This window comes from Lissotriton vulgaris, chromosome 4_1, assembly GCF_964263255.1.
Source record: "Lissotriton vulgaris chromosome 4_1, aLisVul1.2, whole genome shotgun sequence".
NCBI classification, from domain to species: domain Eukaryota; kingdom Metazoa; phylum Chordata; class Amphibia; order Caudata; family Salamandridae; genus Lissotriton; species Lissotriton vulgaris.
The window spans coordinates 1900591162-1900608158 of record NC_141691.1 but is presented as its reverse complement, the minus strand read 5'-3'; the positions used below and the strand labels follow the sequence as shown (position 1 = coordinate 1900608158).

The 16997-nt window shown below is 45.9% G+C and overlaps 1 protein-coding gene across 5 annotated transcripts in view; it reads right to left on the bottom strand.

The window, feature by feature from the left end:
• Positions 1-16997, bottom strand: part of EFR3A (EFR3 homolog A) — a 1108455-nt gene that overhangs the window by 399392 nt on the left and 692066 nt on the right. The gene's annotated exons all lie outside the window — the stretch shown is intronic.

Genomic DNA, 16997 nt, shown 5'->3' with positions numbered 1-16997 from the left:
ATGCCTTGGCAAACAGCTTCGGCTTAGACATTAATCACCCAATTTTTATGTACTTTGAAGAACTCTCCGAAGTTATTGTATTAAGATTTGATAAGGGTTATTAAATACTGAAAAGGCTAGATTTTGTTGCCAGTGTGGTTGCGGGAAAAGCATGATACAAGGACGGTGGTGAACCATCCTTGCTGGTTAGGCTGCTGAGGCGGGTGAGAAAAAAGGTTAATGTTTAGTTTCATAAATGCTCAAAATATTTTACATCCTCTTTAAAAACTAGTCAAAGAATATATACAAGTTTTTCCCTGAGGAAGAGAGTCAGTAACATGGGGCATGAGGGATGCAGACAGGCATTAACAGTAACGTGCCCATGGAGGCATAGCCCTTGTGGTTCAAAACATGATGTTTTCTGCACTCTGATAGATCAAAACCTTTCTCTCAGGCAGTACCCAAATGGTCAGCTTAGCCTCATACCCATCCACTGCCTCCAACCTGATATGTGGCTCCCTCAAGAGGAGCCTTGAGAGAGCCACAGATCAGGTCGGAGGCGCTTAGCTCAGCGCTCTTTAGTATCTACATGAACCCTGTCGCCAACATAATCCACGCTCAAGGGCTCAGCATCATCTCCTACGTGGATGACCCTCAGCTTATCCTCTTCCTCTCACAAGAAACTTTGAACACTTAAGCAAACCATATCAGCTTCATCTCTGAAGTCCCAAACTGGAAGAAAACAAACTGTCTAAAACTCAACACGGACAAAACAGAAGTGGTCATATGTGAAACGGACACCTCTTTCTGGTCCTCAGCCTAGTGGCCTTCAAAGCTAGGCCCGGCACCCAGCCCATTCAGCTCAGCCACGAACCTGGGGATCATGGATCTACAACCAAATCTTGATGTCCAACCAAGTCAACTGATCGGAGCCCCGTTTCCACACCCTCACGCTCCAGGTTTTCAGATGGCACCTGAAGATTCCTCACGCAAACCCTAATCATATGCATGCTCGATTAAAGCAACACCTGCTATACAAGCATCACTGCTCAACTCCCCAAGAGGCTCAAAGCCATAAAATATAGTAGCCAGATTTTCTGTAAAATTACTAATCTACATATACATCTGAACACCTCAAAGACCTCCAGTGGCTCCCTGTCTACAAAAGTGATATCTTCAAGTGCCTCATAAGCACCATCAATGAACTTTACAATCAAGGCCCCGCTTATCTCGACAGCAGCATCCTGTTCTACACACCTACCAAGCCTCTCCACTAGACCAGCCTTCTCTTCGCCAACATCCCCCTCATCTGCCAAGCCAGAGCTTGGGGCTGCACTTTTTCATACCTTGCCAAAAACCTGCCCTACCACTTCAGAGCCAGCAACTCCAGCATACAAATCAGCAGGAGTCTGCAAACATGGCTCTTCAAATAGGTGCAAGGCAGGGCAGCCCTCACCTCCCCCATGACAAGAACCAGTATACCCTCCCCCAGGTGATATGCCCACCATACAAAAAAGCAAAACATGTTAAACACTGCATAAGGTACACAGATTCCTCCAGCAGATGCATTGATCACCAGACTTAGCTTACTTTTATTATAAACTGGAAATTGCCAGATACAGACAGATTTCTGTAGCAGGTGCCTTAAACGGGTACAATATTTTAAAATCCAGCTTGTAGGTGACCAATTAGATAAGGCAGAACTGATTTATTGCCACATTTGTCCGTGTGGCTAATATCTTTGGACAGAGTTATTAAAACACAACTGTATAAATTGAGTGTTAGACTCTGCCCCTCATTTAATCTACTACCCATGTACTGCCACACCTTGACCCACAATGTATGAGATCTAGGAGATTATTCACCCATTTTCAGCACTGGTACTAACACTAAACGTTTTACCACATCAGAACCAGGCCTACTGCCTTAGCCACAGATAGCTGGTCTTGTTGACGTCCAACTGTGTTCATGTGCATGAGGTCCGTTCATATCACTTACTTGTTTAACTCCAGAAAGGAAAACATAATCTAAAGATATGTCCCTGGTTACATTGCCTAAACAAAACAATCAGAGGTGTAAAGGCCATTTACTGCATTCTGGCTATGATGTGTTTGAAAACAACGAAAATATTGATTCTGATCTAAAAGTTAACCAGAAGTATAAGGAATACCATAGTCCATTTAATTCAGTGAATAATGCCTCGACTACAGACAATGAATTGGCTAATGTGAAACAAGTCTTTGCAAAGTAAGCGAACTGTGATAACGAAAATTAATTAGAGAAGACTAGGGACTGTAATGATAGTTTCAAGTCAAAAATTGATGACTGGAGGCGTGGCCAAGATGGCGGGGTGAGCGGACGCTTCCTCCCGTAGCTCCTCCGGCCCGGCTCAGCTCGAGCCCCGATTTCTGCGCTTCTCTCCCCCCGCAGCTGCTTTGTGGGTGAGAGGGCTGTGCCGGAGTTCCTGGTGCACCTATTGATACTACTTTGACTCCTATCGCCCCGGGGGAAGTACCCCGAAAGTTTGCTCAAAGTTCGGAGCACGGAGGAGAGCCTGGGAGGCGGAGCATATTGCAGTGCTGTCCAGGCGCCTCGGCTGGGCCTGGTGCTGAAAGCTGGTGATCCCGAGTGTTCGGCCCCGACGTGCTCCGGAGAATAACAGCGCCCCCCGGCCGAAGCCTACGTGACCGGTGCCACCGACACGCAGCGGACCCTGGACCTTAGCTGGCGCTTTGGCCCCTCGCTACCGACGACGGTGCATGGTGTGGCGTGGACCCCGGACCTGGTGGCGAGGGACGGAGGCATCTACGCGGCAGCTGACCTGGGCGGACCCGCTGGCGAAACTGTGAGACACTGGCTGTGGACTTTCCTTGCTTATTGTGCCCCGGGGGTCGCCGGCGGTCTCGCCAGCCCGGGCCGCTCTCCCGGACCCCGCCCTGCCGCCATCTTCTCCCTGAGGAGCTGGAGCTGGCGACCTCCACCCGTGCCTTTGGCGGGCGGGTGCCCACTTTCGCCTTGGCTCCTGACCTAATTTCCCCAGGGGTGCGCTGCTGAGAGACCCTGACTCTGGCCCCCGATTGCCACCCTGGTCGGTACAACGACTGTCTCGCCCCGGCCTGAGCCGCCATTTTGTCGCTTGTGACGCAGCACCCTTGTCTTCGGCGGGGTCTCACATCTGGTGCCCGCGAGCGACTGGACGCATCTACGGGGGCCGGCCCTGGACCTTGCCCACTGCAGCGGCCACGATGACTGGGAGAGGAGGCTCGAAAAGGGGTGACCGCACTCTGCCGGACATGCTCAGCAGGGCCCAGCAGCTGAGGGACAGGACGCAGCCGTCGCCGGGGTCCTCCCGGGCCTCGGCAGAAGCAACTGGAGGCGAACCGCCGGTCACGAGGTCCTTTATGGATGACTTATTTAGCTCCCTCAAGGACGACTTCCAAACGCTAAAGAAGGAGGTGGCCAGCGAGGTCCGAGAAGTCCGCAGGGAGGTGGAGGGCCTTGGCGAGCGTGTTGACACAGTGGAAACGGCGGCCCAGCGCCGTGATGAGGAGATAGTCCATCTCCAGCAGGACGTTCTCCGTCTCCGAGAGCAGTGTGTCGAGCTCCAGGCCCACTCTGAGGACCTCGAGAACAGGTCCAGACGGAACAACATCCGGGTGCGGGGTGTCCCATTCGCGGACGAGGGGACGGATCTAGTGGCCTATCTACAGGACTTGTTCCGGGAGATTTTGGGAGAAGATGCAGAATTCCCGATCCGCATAGATAGAGCGCATAGAGTGGGCCGACAGCGCCAGTCATCAGCACCCCCACCGGACATTCTGGCGTTCCTGCCTGATTTCCCCTTGAAGGAGCGCATCATGGCAGAGGCCCGCAGGAAGCAGCCTTTAACTTTTAGAGAGCGGCCTGTGGCGCTCTACCAGGACCTGTCCGCCATCACGCTGCAGAAGCGCAGGTCCTTCCGGATTGCTACAGACTTTCTGCGGGAGCACGAGACGCCCTACTCCTGGGGTCACCCCTTCCGCCTCATCTTTAGATGGAATGGAGTGTTACACCAGCTGCGCTCCCTCCAAGACATCTGCGGGGTGTTGGGACTCACGGCCACGGAGGAAGACGGAGCGACGCCCACATGGAGGCGCTCGGAGAGACGGAGCCGGCGGAGATCGACGAGGAGACAATAGTCGGCGACTGTGAGTCGCCCTGATTCCCCTACCATCAGGGCGGATATGGAGGAAGCCCTGAGAACGGCGGCCAGGACCTTGCCTGAATCCAACGGCGTGGCCTTGACGGCCTAACTTCACTCCGGGGGGAGAGATGCTTAGCCTCTACGATGCTGGGTTGGGGCTGGGAGTTGGGAGGGAACGGTTGGAGGTGAGTGGCTGAACGTCCACTTGATTGGTTTCTACAGACTTGCCCGTTTGGGCTGGACTGAGACAATGGGGTGTTTTTATTTTTTTTTGGTTTTGGCTAGTTGCCATGGGTTGGTTCTGGGAGGGCTTAAGAGTTGTTTTGTTGTTGGTGGGGTCCCGTCCGATATTGCCCAAGCACGCGTGAAGCCGGTCTTGGCCTTCCCTGCGCGCCTGCCCCGCGCGCCCCCTCCGCTGATCCCTCGCTTGCTGCACAGCGCTTCGAGTCCCTGGGGGAGATGCCATCCTTGAAAGTGGTGACCCTTAATGTTAAGGGTCTGAACAATCCCGTGAAGCGCAGAGCGATCCTATCCCTACTAGAAGGGACGCAAGCGGACATATGCCTTTTGCAGGAAACTCATCTGCTACCCAAAGATTGTCATAGGCTGCGCTCTGCCAAGTTCCCCACCCATTTCTTCTCTTCGGCAGCGACCAAGACTGCAGGCGTAGCCATTCTTTTAGCTAGCTCTTTTAGGGGCGAGGTATTGTACAAATATGCCGAGCAAAAGGGGAGGCTCCTAGCGTATCGCATGCGGCTTGGGGGTATTGCCTTCACGGTTGGCTCCGTTTACAGCCCGAATGACCACCAGGATCGTTTCCTGGAATCAGTGTTGGTGGACGTCACTGCCTCGCCCGATCGCCATGTTGTCTTGGGGGGAGACCTGAACATTGTCTACGACTCGGCTATGGATAGGTCTGCCCAGCGCTCCCCACAGACGGGGGAGCTTTCCCGCGTGGTGCAAGACCGGATTGCAGAGATGGATCTGCATGACCTCTGGCGCGCTATGCACCCCACTGATAGGGACTATTCCTATTTCTCCCACGCGCACCGCACTTATTCGCGGTTGGACTACCTCCTGGTGAGTGGACCGCTACGCACGGCCGCCACGGCGGCCGACATCGGGGTCCTGTCCCTTTCCGATCATGCACCGGTTTCCGGCGTCTTTGCATGGCCGGCGGCCTCCCCCTCCAGAGGGTTGTGGCGGCTTCGGGATACTCTTCTGCATAAGAAGTCGGTTGTGAAGCGAGTGGAGGAGGTCATTCAGGACTATCTGGTCCACAATGGCAACTCCGACACGTCTCAAGCGACGCAGTGAGCGGCCTTGAAGGCGGTCCTCAGGGGGGAATTTATCTCCATCTCCTCGGCCGAGAACAGGGAGAGGCAATGTAAGAGGGACGAACTGACTGCGCAGGTCAGGGAACTTGAGCAGGTTCACCGCCGTACAGGGGCTCCTCGAGTTTGGAGGCAGTTGAAAGCGGCGAGGAAACTCCTTTCTGCACTGGACCTAGATCGAGCGGAATATGCGGCGTTGCGTCTGAAGCATGCCTTTTACACGGGCGGGGACAGATGCGGTGAGCTCCTGGCCCATCGGCTCAGGGCTGCGCAGCAACGCAATGTGGTGAAGGAGCTAGTGGGTGCAGACGGGGTTTCTGTTTCCGGTGACGCGGAGGTGGCGGACTCCTTTCGTAGCTTCTACGAGGCGTTATATGCCGCGGAACCCTCCTCGCCGAGGGACGCTGAGGATTATCTGGAGTCTGTGACCCTCCCGGTGCTAGAGCCCGCCCAAGCTGACCACCTAGAGAGGGACATCCATGTGGAGGAAGTCATCTCCGCTATAGCACGATTGAAACACGGTAAAGCCCCGGGCCCGTATGGCTACACGGCCTTGTTCTACAAGACCTTCTATTCCACAGTGGCGCCTATCCTGGCTCGCCTGTTCAACTCCTTCTCCGAACCGGGGGCTATCCCGCCGGACCTTCTTTCCACGACTGTGTCGGTTATTCCGAAACCCGGGAAGGACCGGACCCTGTGTGGTTCTTATAGGCCTATTTCGCTTCTGAATGTTGATCTTAAGCTCTACACGGGGATCCTAGCGGCCAGACTTGGACTGCACCTACCGGGCCTGGTGGAGGCGGACCAGGCTGGCTTTGTACCCGGTAGACAGACAGTTGACAACACCAAGAGGGTAACGCACATATTAGAAAAGGCCTCGCGCGTCCCGGGGGAGCAGATGTTACTGTCGGTCGATGCGGAGAAGGCCTTTGATAGAGTTCATTGGCCGTACCTTGAGCTGGTTCTCGGGAAACTGGGAATCGGCGAGAAGTTCCGCACCATGGTCTTCAATTGCTATAAAAGACCATCAGCATCGGTACGGGTCAATGGGCACAGCTCTAGTAGTTTTGTCATTGAGCGCGGTACGAGACAGGGCTGCCCCCTCTCGCCGCTTTTGTTCGCCCTCTACATGGAGCCGTTTGCCCAGAGGATACGCGATAATCCGGACGCTATTGGGGTTAAGATGGGTCAGTATACCCATACTGTTAGCCTTTATGCGGACGATGTCCTGTTGACCCTGGATGACCCCAGGAGGTCACTCCCTGCTTGCGTCCAGGAACTGAACGCCTTTGCACGCGTGGCCGGCTTTAAAATGAATATGGCCAAATCGGCTGCCCTGGACGTGTCGCTCGCCGCGGACACCAGGAGAGACCTTCAGCGCCTCTTCCCCATGCAGTGGTCCTCATCCACGGTGCCATACCTGGGGATCCTGCTGGCGCCTTCGCTGCCTGAAATGGTCAAAGCAAATTACTCTTCCCTTAGCAAGAAGATTAAGGAGGAACTCGGCCGATGGAACAAGGGCCTGCTCTCGTGGCTGGGCCGTATTGCAGCGGTGAAGATGACGGTGCTGCCTCAGATCTTGTACCTTTTTCGCGCTCTACCTCTCCAGCCCCCTGTGGGTTGGATACAGCAAGCGCAGGCTGACATCTCCCGTTTCGTGTGGCAAGGCCGCAGGCCTCGGATGAAGAGAGTTCTCTCCACGCTTGCTCCGGAGGCGGGGGGTCTTGGTATCCCGGATCTCCGGAAGTATTTTCAGGCGGCGCAACTCCGATACTTGGTGGAATGGAGCAGGTGGGAATCTGACAAGCACTGGCTCTTTCAGGATCAGGCGGTAGCGGGACGTACCCTTCAGGAGGTTCCATTCCTGCGGCGCGCACATCGCCCGGCTAACCTCTACGCCTCCTTTGTCACCCGGGTTCCCCTGCGGGTGTGGGATGCGGTTTGCGAGCTCCGCGAGCTAACTACCTTCCCATCACCGTTTACACCCATAGTTGGTAACCCGGACTTTACTCCGGCCTTAGAGCCGGGAGCTTTTTCCCACTGGGCGAGTGTGGGTTGCAGGGCACTTTTTCAGATTTATGGGCCGGAGGGCGTGCTTCCTTTCCAGCAACTTCGACAGGAATTTGGTCTGACGGAGATAGACAGATTGCGCTACATGCAGGTCCGCCACTGGGCTCTCCAACCCCAGGTGCGCGACGTCGCAGCCCGTCAAATCCCTCCTTACGAGCGGTGGCTAGTGACCCGGACCTCGGATGCCAAGCTTATTTCCGATCTATATAAATTTCTCCAACCCCCGACGTTTCATTTCCACAGTCCGAGGAGGGAGCGCTGGCACAGAGAGTTGGGCAGGACCCTGAGCAACAAGGAGTGGGACAAGATCGCATATCGGGCGAGGCACTCTGCATACCACACTGGGCTGACGGAGACCTTTACTAAGGTGTCCACCTACTGGTATTACACCCCGGAGAGGCTCTATGAGATGCACAAACTCACCGACAAGGGATGTTGGCGGGGCTGCGGACAGGAGGGTACTCTATCGCACATTCTTTGGGATTGCCCGGTACTGACTGCTTACTGGAAAGAGGTTCTGGATGAGGTGGATAGACACTTTGAGATTGAGCTGCCGCGCTTCCCGGCGTATGTCTTGCTAGGCCTTCCCAATGACTTAATGTGCCCGCTGAAGTCCCGCAGGGGTAGGCAGATTGCTATTGCGCTAGGCTCAGCGGTCCAAAATATCCTTGTCCATTGGCGCACCTCCACTGCCCCCTCCATCACTGGTTGGCTACATAGACTCTGGCAGGTACTGGGTATGGAGAAGATGTCGCTTACAGTGGCTGGAAATGTAGATCAGTTCGAGGAGCTCTGGCACCCCTTCCTGACATTGCTGTCCACAGAATTCCGGGAGCTCACATGTCTGAGGTACCTGCGCCTTCTTAGGCTGACGCCACCGGCGGCCCCGGCGGATTAGGAGGGATGGGGCTGGGGGGATTAGGGGTTTGGGGTGGGCTGTTTGGGGCGGATGCTTCTACTGTGGGCTATTGGACGGGGATGTTGGGGTATTGTTTTCTTCTCTTTTCTTTTTCTGGGGGCGGGGGGCTTGGAGGGACTGCGTTGTGTTTTGCTGTGTTGCAGGAAGCTACTCGCTCTTAGCTTTGGTTGGGAGGTCGGGGAATATAGGAGGGTTGTGTGCACTACCTTACTGCCTTACAGCTGATGCCTTCCCTTCCCCTCCTGGACCACCGACCTCCCCCCTTTCGACCAGAACTGCTGCAACATGTCTCTTTTTCTTTTCATTGTACTGTATGTAACCTTGACCTCCGACTTCCCTTCCCCATGTTTTTTTTCGTTTTAATAAAAATGCTTCAAACCTAAAAATTGATGACTGGAATTGGATTGAGACTGCAATAAACTTAGGAAGCTAGATTCCTACAAACCCACCCTGGAAAAGGCGATTATGAACTGGTATGTTGCGTGTCCTGAAATATTGCAGAGCTATCAAACAACTGACAGGGACATTACTGGTATGTTACAGGAAACCTGGGAGTCAATTGATGTGGTAATGAATGGTTTTACTACTGATAATTTTAATGCAGTATAAGGGAAATTCGCAGAGCATCAAGGGGTCTAACATTAATATCAACAAAGAAAATATAAAGTTGAGGAGGATCTGCAAGGAAATCAAAGATTTTCTATCATTTCTAATTACGGTGTTTAATCAGAAAATACCTTCTAAAAGTGCTGGAATTAATTGTTTTATTGTAATAAATACATACTTTCCGCCAAGTAATTATCACAAAAAGCAAATCCAACAATTGACACTCCTCCTGGATAAGATAAATATGTCATATTCCCAATGTACAACATTACTATCTGGAGATTTCAATGCTAAAATTATGATATTTATTAATGGAAGATGTAAAGACGATCAACCGAGCAAGACTACATTTTATAATGGCAAAATGTCCTTGCTGATCAATTATGCAATAATAGCGATTGAGAAAATGAGTTTAGTTGACGATCTGGTCATAGGGAAATTAGCCGGCAGTGATCACCAGCCACTTCAACTAAAACTCGACTGGGTGACCATAGAAAGGGTGATTTGGCAGAACTCAGCTTATGCTCAATGTGAGAATGGTCGAAGATCACTGAAAATGGTCACTGAAAATGAAGGATTAAGTAAAATAATTGGTACAGAATCTCGTGACTCTTTACGGTGAAAGCTTAGATAATATAATAACAGAATATGAAAGATTAATTAGCGACATACGTTAACTACCAGTTAAGTTGGGGAAAAACTAAACCTGGGATTGAAGGTAAAAAACATGAAAGCAAAGATCGCTTTGAATAAGAAACTAAGGGAGGCATATACATTAGATCCCAAAACAAGAAATAGGTGATTAAGGTCTATAAGAGAGATTACAGAAAGGAAATAAGAAATATTGTGTGGGAAGAGAAGGAGTCATTATGGCCAGAGGTTATTTCAGCCCTACGTTGTGATAGAGTTAACATTATTTGGAAAGTACTAGGTGAAGTGTTATGTGTTTAAAAAGAAAACCTGATGCCTGTTCAGAAGACTAAGAGCAGAGGGTAAAGTATATCATGGACCTTTATGGAAATAAGAACTAAAGTAACAACGAAAATCCATTGCAGCTATACTTGGGTAGCTGTCAAGGTGACACTAATTCAGGTGGCAGGGGAGAATTTAATACCCATAATTCTGGATTTGACAGTTATAATAAAGAACATAAAGAGTTTGTGTACCCAAGGACTGGATGGGTTGTCAGCAGACATTTTGAAACTGGATCCCGACCTTTGGGCACGAGTACTAACTCCCTTGAGTGCTAACGTAGTTTGTTCAAACAGAATATGGGATTTATGGCAGGAGAGTATTCAAGTTCCACATTTTAAAAAAGATTCTTGGAAAATACACAATAATTAAAGAATGATATCTTTATTGGACATTCCATGTAAAATCTAAGCCAAACATCTGCTGCGGTCCCTAGAAGCATAGGCAGAGAAAGAAAATATCCTCCTGAAAGTCCAGCTGGGTTTCAGAAAGCACTATTCAACTGTCGATGGGTGCTTTGCATTAAAACTTAGTAGATGAGTATGTTGTTGAAAGAAGTGAAGCAATTTATGTAGTATATATAAATTTATTTACTGCTTTTTTTTTACTCTGAGCCTTAACAAGGAAAATTCATAGTCTGAATGGGTTGTGCCAAGGTTGTATATTTTGCACTGTTGCTCTTAAACATATCAGAAATCTTGCTGAATTTATGTTCCAGTAGTACTAGTCCACCAAAAATAAGGGAGACAATCCCAGCAATACTATATGCTGACAACACTATTCTATTTGATTATACACCATTAGGCCTTCAGAAGCACTTTGGCGCTTTTTTAACTTATCGCCTCGCTAATGATTTGAAAATCAATATCGAGAAAAACTTAAATAATATTTTCAAAAGTAATAAAAAAGAGAGATCAGTTAAAATGGTAGATCAGATCGAATACATTAATATAAATATTTGGGTATGCTTTTAAAAGAAAATTTTAATTGTAAGGCACATATGGCCTCCCAGGTGCAGAGGGCAAAGGCTGTTCCCTGGTCTTAAGAGACTGGACTCTGCTCTGGGGCATACGTCTGTTGAGGTATTAAAATAAATATATACCCTAAAAATATTGGGTTTATTGCTTTAAAAGTCCTGAAATCATGATGGATGCAGATATATTACATCAGCAATCAGTAGAAATGTGTATTTGGATAAAGTAGAAATGTCTACTTGGAAAAACTGGTTGATTCTTCCAAAAGGCTCAATTAAGTGCGCTCAAACTGGAATTGGGTCTTGTCAAAATTAATCAAAGATATTGGCAGAGAATCTCAAACTCTGGAGCTAAATGATGGTTATCATCTATGGGCTCATTTAGGTATTTGCTAAAATGGCAGCTACAATTGAGGTACACAACCGGTTGGAAGACAAACCTATGTAATACATTGCAGGCCTTGAATATGCTGAAACTTTTACCTATAGTGAACAGAAACTGAACGTTATTAAAAAATAAGATAACAAATATGCTAAAGAAAAAACACTACTCTGCAATTGGATACAAATAATTGATGGAAGAGACCACAGGCAGTACACTTGCTGCTCACAATTTACAAAGGTAAGCTACAACAGTATTTTAAAGCTATAAATGTTGGATGTTGAAGTCTAGCATTGGTCAAGTACTGTCATTCCTAAAATGGAAATACAGCACTGTGATCTCAAACAAGGAGCATCAAAAAAGGATCTCTGTCCCTACTGTGCACAGTGCACTTTAACTTTGCCATATTTTTTTTCTGTAGTGCTTTTAAATGTGCAAGAAAGAAAATGTTGTTCCCAGTATTTAGAGAGCTTTATAAACAAACCACAATATTTTTTATATTGAAATTTAGTAACATCAAAATATGTTATAGGGTGGGTACATTTTTCAGATGGTAAATAATAGGCTGGGTCCGGAGGATGAGTTTAATTATATTAATGTTTAGTTTCATTTGTGATCCAAATCCTGTGGCATTTTAAACCTTTAATGCTATATTGGTGTGATCATGTTTTTCGATGTTGCCACGATCCCTACATTGTTAAATTGTATTTAGAATAATTAATTTAATGTATACTATATATGCACGAGGTCACTTTATTCTAAAGGAAGCAATTGGCCTTTTACCATAGTTTAGAGATGTGAAAGGCTGAGTGACTATGTGATGTGCTTTGGTTTTATCATATGTCAAAATAATTGTAATGTGTGTGCACCTTGTTGGCTCAAATCAAACAAATCAAATACATCAAAAAACAAAACAATAAATAAGACACCAGATAATCTTTCCTCACCAGCAATTAAGCGGCATATACTGAGTTGAAATGAGAGGTGATTCGTTCATGTTTGCTGGGAATATTGAGGAGGAAAACCAAACCTAGCACAGACAACCTGATACACTAATACTAACACATTTAAGATAGTCTCATTTCATCACGCAATCTAAAATTGTTCGAAAATTAAACATTTATAGTCATACATTATTCCCTTTTCTGGTCGTTTCAAAAATGTTCTAAACAGAATTAGCGCATATGCATTGAATTCGATTGCAGTTTTCAATTACGTTTTACCCTCACGCTGTTTATCCATTCAGAACTGCCGTGAGAACTGACACTTCATTCACAAATCCCTTGTAATGACTCACTAAAGGAACTTCCTGAGCCATTCATTTTTCTAGACACCCACAATGCCTCTGTGCCACTAATCGCTGTCGCGGGGCTGCTTGACATTACATGGATGGAGTGGTGTCTGAGTAAATGGATATTATCTTTTTTTTCTTTTTGTTATAAAGAACACTATTTTCCAGAGCCACACTTTAGAAGAGCACCTTAAACACAAAAGATGTGACATAAGCCTTTCATGCGACGCCCACAGACAACAGAGTGTAGTATTTCACCGAAGATTTGAAAGAATACTTTATTCTGCAGAGCACAGTGATTTGTGCTGGAGTTACATGGATAGGTATGTTGTATGCGGGGTGGTGAAGGGGGCAGTTCTATGTTGGCTCTGCAAGGGTGCTTCACCTCGGGAATACAGTGCTAAAGACCCAGAGCATAAAAATGGCCACAGGGATATTTGTTTGCTGAAGAAAAGCATTATTCATGATCGAGAATAAATGACAGAAAATACCATATCCCATGATTGCACTGAGCTTAGTAACAACTGTGAAAAGAGTACAATGAAAAATTAACAATAGAGTGATGTGGTTGAAACTGGTAATCAAAGAAAGAATGTCAAAGATGGTTACAGACCATATGCTACTATTGACGGTGGAGTGTGTGTAGTTGTGGTAATTTTTAGAGGCCAAACAAATTTAATAAGGGGTAATAGGCCCTCCTAAAACCCAGTTTTGCGTTTGTCTGTGTGGTGGAGTAATGGAATGGCTTCTCATTCAAATTAACAATCTGATTTTGTTTTTTTGTTTCAACCTACTCGAATTAGTTCCAGATGAGTCCTAAACAAAATAAAGTAAACTTTAATAGATCAAAAAAACAGGGATTATAAGAAATTGCAAGCTAAACAAGGTAGTCTCCTGAAAGACTGATGCGGAGACTCATTGGATTGGTAAACTGGTGTCGACATAGAATTTTTGGGTCTCTATGGAGGCAGTTTTAGCTGTGTGCCTGTCATCAAAAAAGAGCTTACAGAACAGTATTGAGACATTAGTATACCACATTTCTTCTCTCCAGGAATTTGGAGAGTAGGCAGTTGTGTTATTCCACCTATGAATTGATTCCATTGTTCATAACTGCTTGAGGTATTGTTAACACAGCCCATATCAAATGAAGCAGCAAAATATACTAGGAAGTAGTTTTAAATTGGAGACTCAGACGCAAAAAGAAGGGCTTTCACAAATACAATAGAAATGAGTTCCATGCTGTGCACACTGGAACAAATGTATTGTTAACACAAAGACAAATAAAACAGAAAGATGATTTATGCTGTTCACCACTGAGGTACCTGATTTTAGTTCATTGGCTCGTGAACCACACTTATAATTGTATTTGAATATTTAGTCATATTTTTTTTAGGTAATAGTGAGCTTTGCAGAGGTTTGAGTTTGTGACACCCCCAACGTCCCTGAGAAAGTCTTAGACCATGATGTTGAAGTGTCAAAGGGATGTACTTAGGTGCTAAGTTCGGGTACAACATTAATGTGACCATGGGGCTCCGGCTCTGCCACTTTCTAGATCGTGTTCTTTATTGCCATTTCATTGGGCCGTAGTTGAGCTAACTCACCTATGAAGTAGTTCCACTGTTTATAACTAACATTTTTAATGCATACACAATTAAATACAGTGGAAGGACTTGTGTGTGCTGTAATTTAATGGCAAATACAGCAATGAGGAGTTTTTACAGTGCAACCTCACTGAGAAATAGGAAGGGGTTTTACGCTGAACCCAGACCAATACAATAGGAAGGTAAATTACTTTTATTCAGGAGCATATTTAGATACATTTTGGACACATATTGCTTAACATATTAAGCATTACACAAGAACAGCAGAGCGTTTGGACAAGCACCATCACCATATTGATGGGTGTCACATGCCTTTCCCTCCCTTCACTCTCAAGCCTCTGTTTCACCCACGGTGATAGCAGACATGTTGATAACTTGGGAAGAAGTCTATGGTATTTGCAGATGAAACTGCTGCTATGTATGTAATGCAATACTAACAGGATTTGATCCTGTAAGGCTTACGGGGAGGGATCAAGAGAGTGAGCTCTCTTAAGTTACTCCACCACAGGTGATGGTTTATGAAGACTTAGATGTCAATGAGATCCTTACACATCCACCCTATATTTTTTCACTTTTTTTCAGTGTTGCATGTCTGAAAAACAAAGTCAATCTAAAAACGACAAATTTAAAATAAACTAGTGGGTATCAACGACCACTAATTCTAACTACCTTTAAGAACTCCCTTTTAAATTATTCCCTAAATTGAATTTAATTAATTTAAAAAATATTTTTCTTTTACTATTTAGTATCCAGTCACAGCTGGATATAAAACCCAGATGATGACCTCATACAAAAAGCATCCCACTTCAATGGAGGTCGAAGCAGATAGGGGATAATATAGGAGTGTGGAGAAGTGTCTCCCATACAAACATAACATACTCTTCTATAGGGAAATGACAATTAACGTTATTCTTTTTATTATATAGCTATTATTATAGCTTCTTAAACAACTCTCCCGCTCCTTCTCTGGGATATCTTTGATTGTTACAAAACAAGTAGAGAAATATAACTGTAAAGCTTGTGACCAAAATCTTTCCTGGAAATCTTTGGACACGCAGAATAGAAAGAGAATTGTCAGTCCTTTTTTGTCAGAATCAATAGTTTTGTTATTTGTAATGACTTTAGGTTTTCTTTTGGTATGCTTAGCGTATAACTGCTATATGTCAAATGTTGTGTTTATGTTGAAAATTTTCAAAGAGTGCCTAAAACATTTAAATGCACTGAATTTATATATGAAGAACTAAACAAGCACACAACTTAATTCCATCATTTGTTAATTGAATTCATTTTTGAAGTCATGGCTAATGTGGATTTTCTTGGGTTGATTGATATCTATGCGAAGGGCACAGGTTTTAATCAGATTATAGATAGCTCCTTTTACCGGGAATAGGGTTGTTGCAGCAATAAAGACTGCACGAATCTGCTTCTTTGTCTGTTTACAAGCATGTTTTAATTCATGCCAAAGGCGTCCTACTTGTCGATCTATAGCACCACAGCAGTAGGAGAGCATGGTAATCAATTACTGATGACTACCGAATTCCTTGAGATGAATATAGAAATTGTCATCATATACAGTACTGGTGCCCCCATCACTTGCTCAAATTAGGCGGCAGAAAAAGGAACGCAGTGACCATATGGGTGAGTAACTAACAGAAAACTGTTTTGTTCAAATCTTTATGAAGGATTTACATAAAGTCTATTCCTACAAATGAACTTCTATACTAATGCCAAGTTATTCATGGATACAATTTGTTTTCTAATTGACTTGATAATGACGTAGAGAGATTTAAAAACTCGAAAAGAATAAAACAAAAGCATATTAGCTTCTCAGCTGCTCCTTGGAACTGTTACTTGGCAACCACCTTATTCGTATCTCCTGTTTGCATGGAAGCAAGGCTTCTTTAAATATCCATGGTTACAAAGAAAAAAATAACACTTGCTGATAGGTAAACATTCCAGACAAACTGAGGCACAAGTCTTACAACTAAAAATAAGTACAGCAGACATATCCACACAGTATTCTAAGACACTTAAAACATAATGTGGGGGGTATGGCCACGAAGTCAAGGCTGGAATTATGATAAATGCTATTGTACATGACTCTACAAAGTTATTTGTTCCCGAATGGTTTAAAACTTACACGCAGCACTGCCACATGCATTAAGCATCTTTGATCCCCATTACTATTTCGGCGGCCCCTGTTGGGAACAGCTTGAATTTATAATCCAATTTTAGCTTTTTCATGCCCTTTTTGGCCAGGTCACCGACACTGCACAGGCATACTGGTTCCCATTCTAAACGTGTTTGTATCTAATATTCAGGTATATTGATGGGTATTTTAAATATTGTAATATAACAGCAACTCACAAATATTGTTGCAAATAATCCCAGCCAGGATAGCCATTTCTCATATGTGACGTCCTGAGTTGATCTAAAAGGAACCTTTTCCATGGATTTTGCATGGTGTTGAAAAACAAAGAACATTTTTATGCAAAATGTATGTCAGACTCAACGCATCACCCATATTAAAAATAAAATAAAGGGAAATGGTATTTAAAACAATCTATGTTTAACAATCATTCAAGGTCATCAGGGCAGGATTGTGTAGAGAACAGAGCCGATCTATCAGGTGGCCCCCTCAAAGGCAGTGCCCCTTGGCCAGAGCCCACTTTGCCCATGACTTAAAG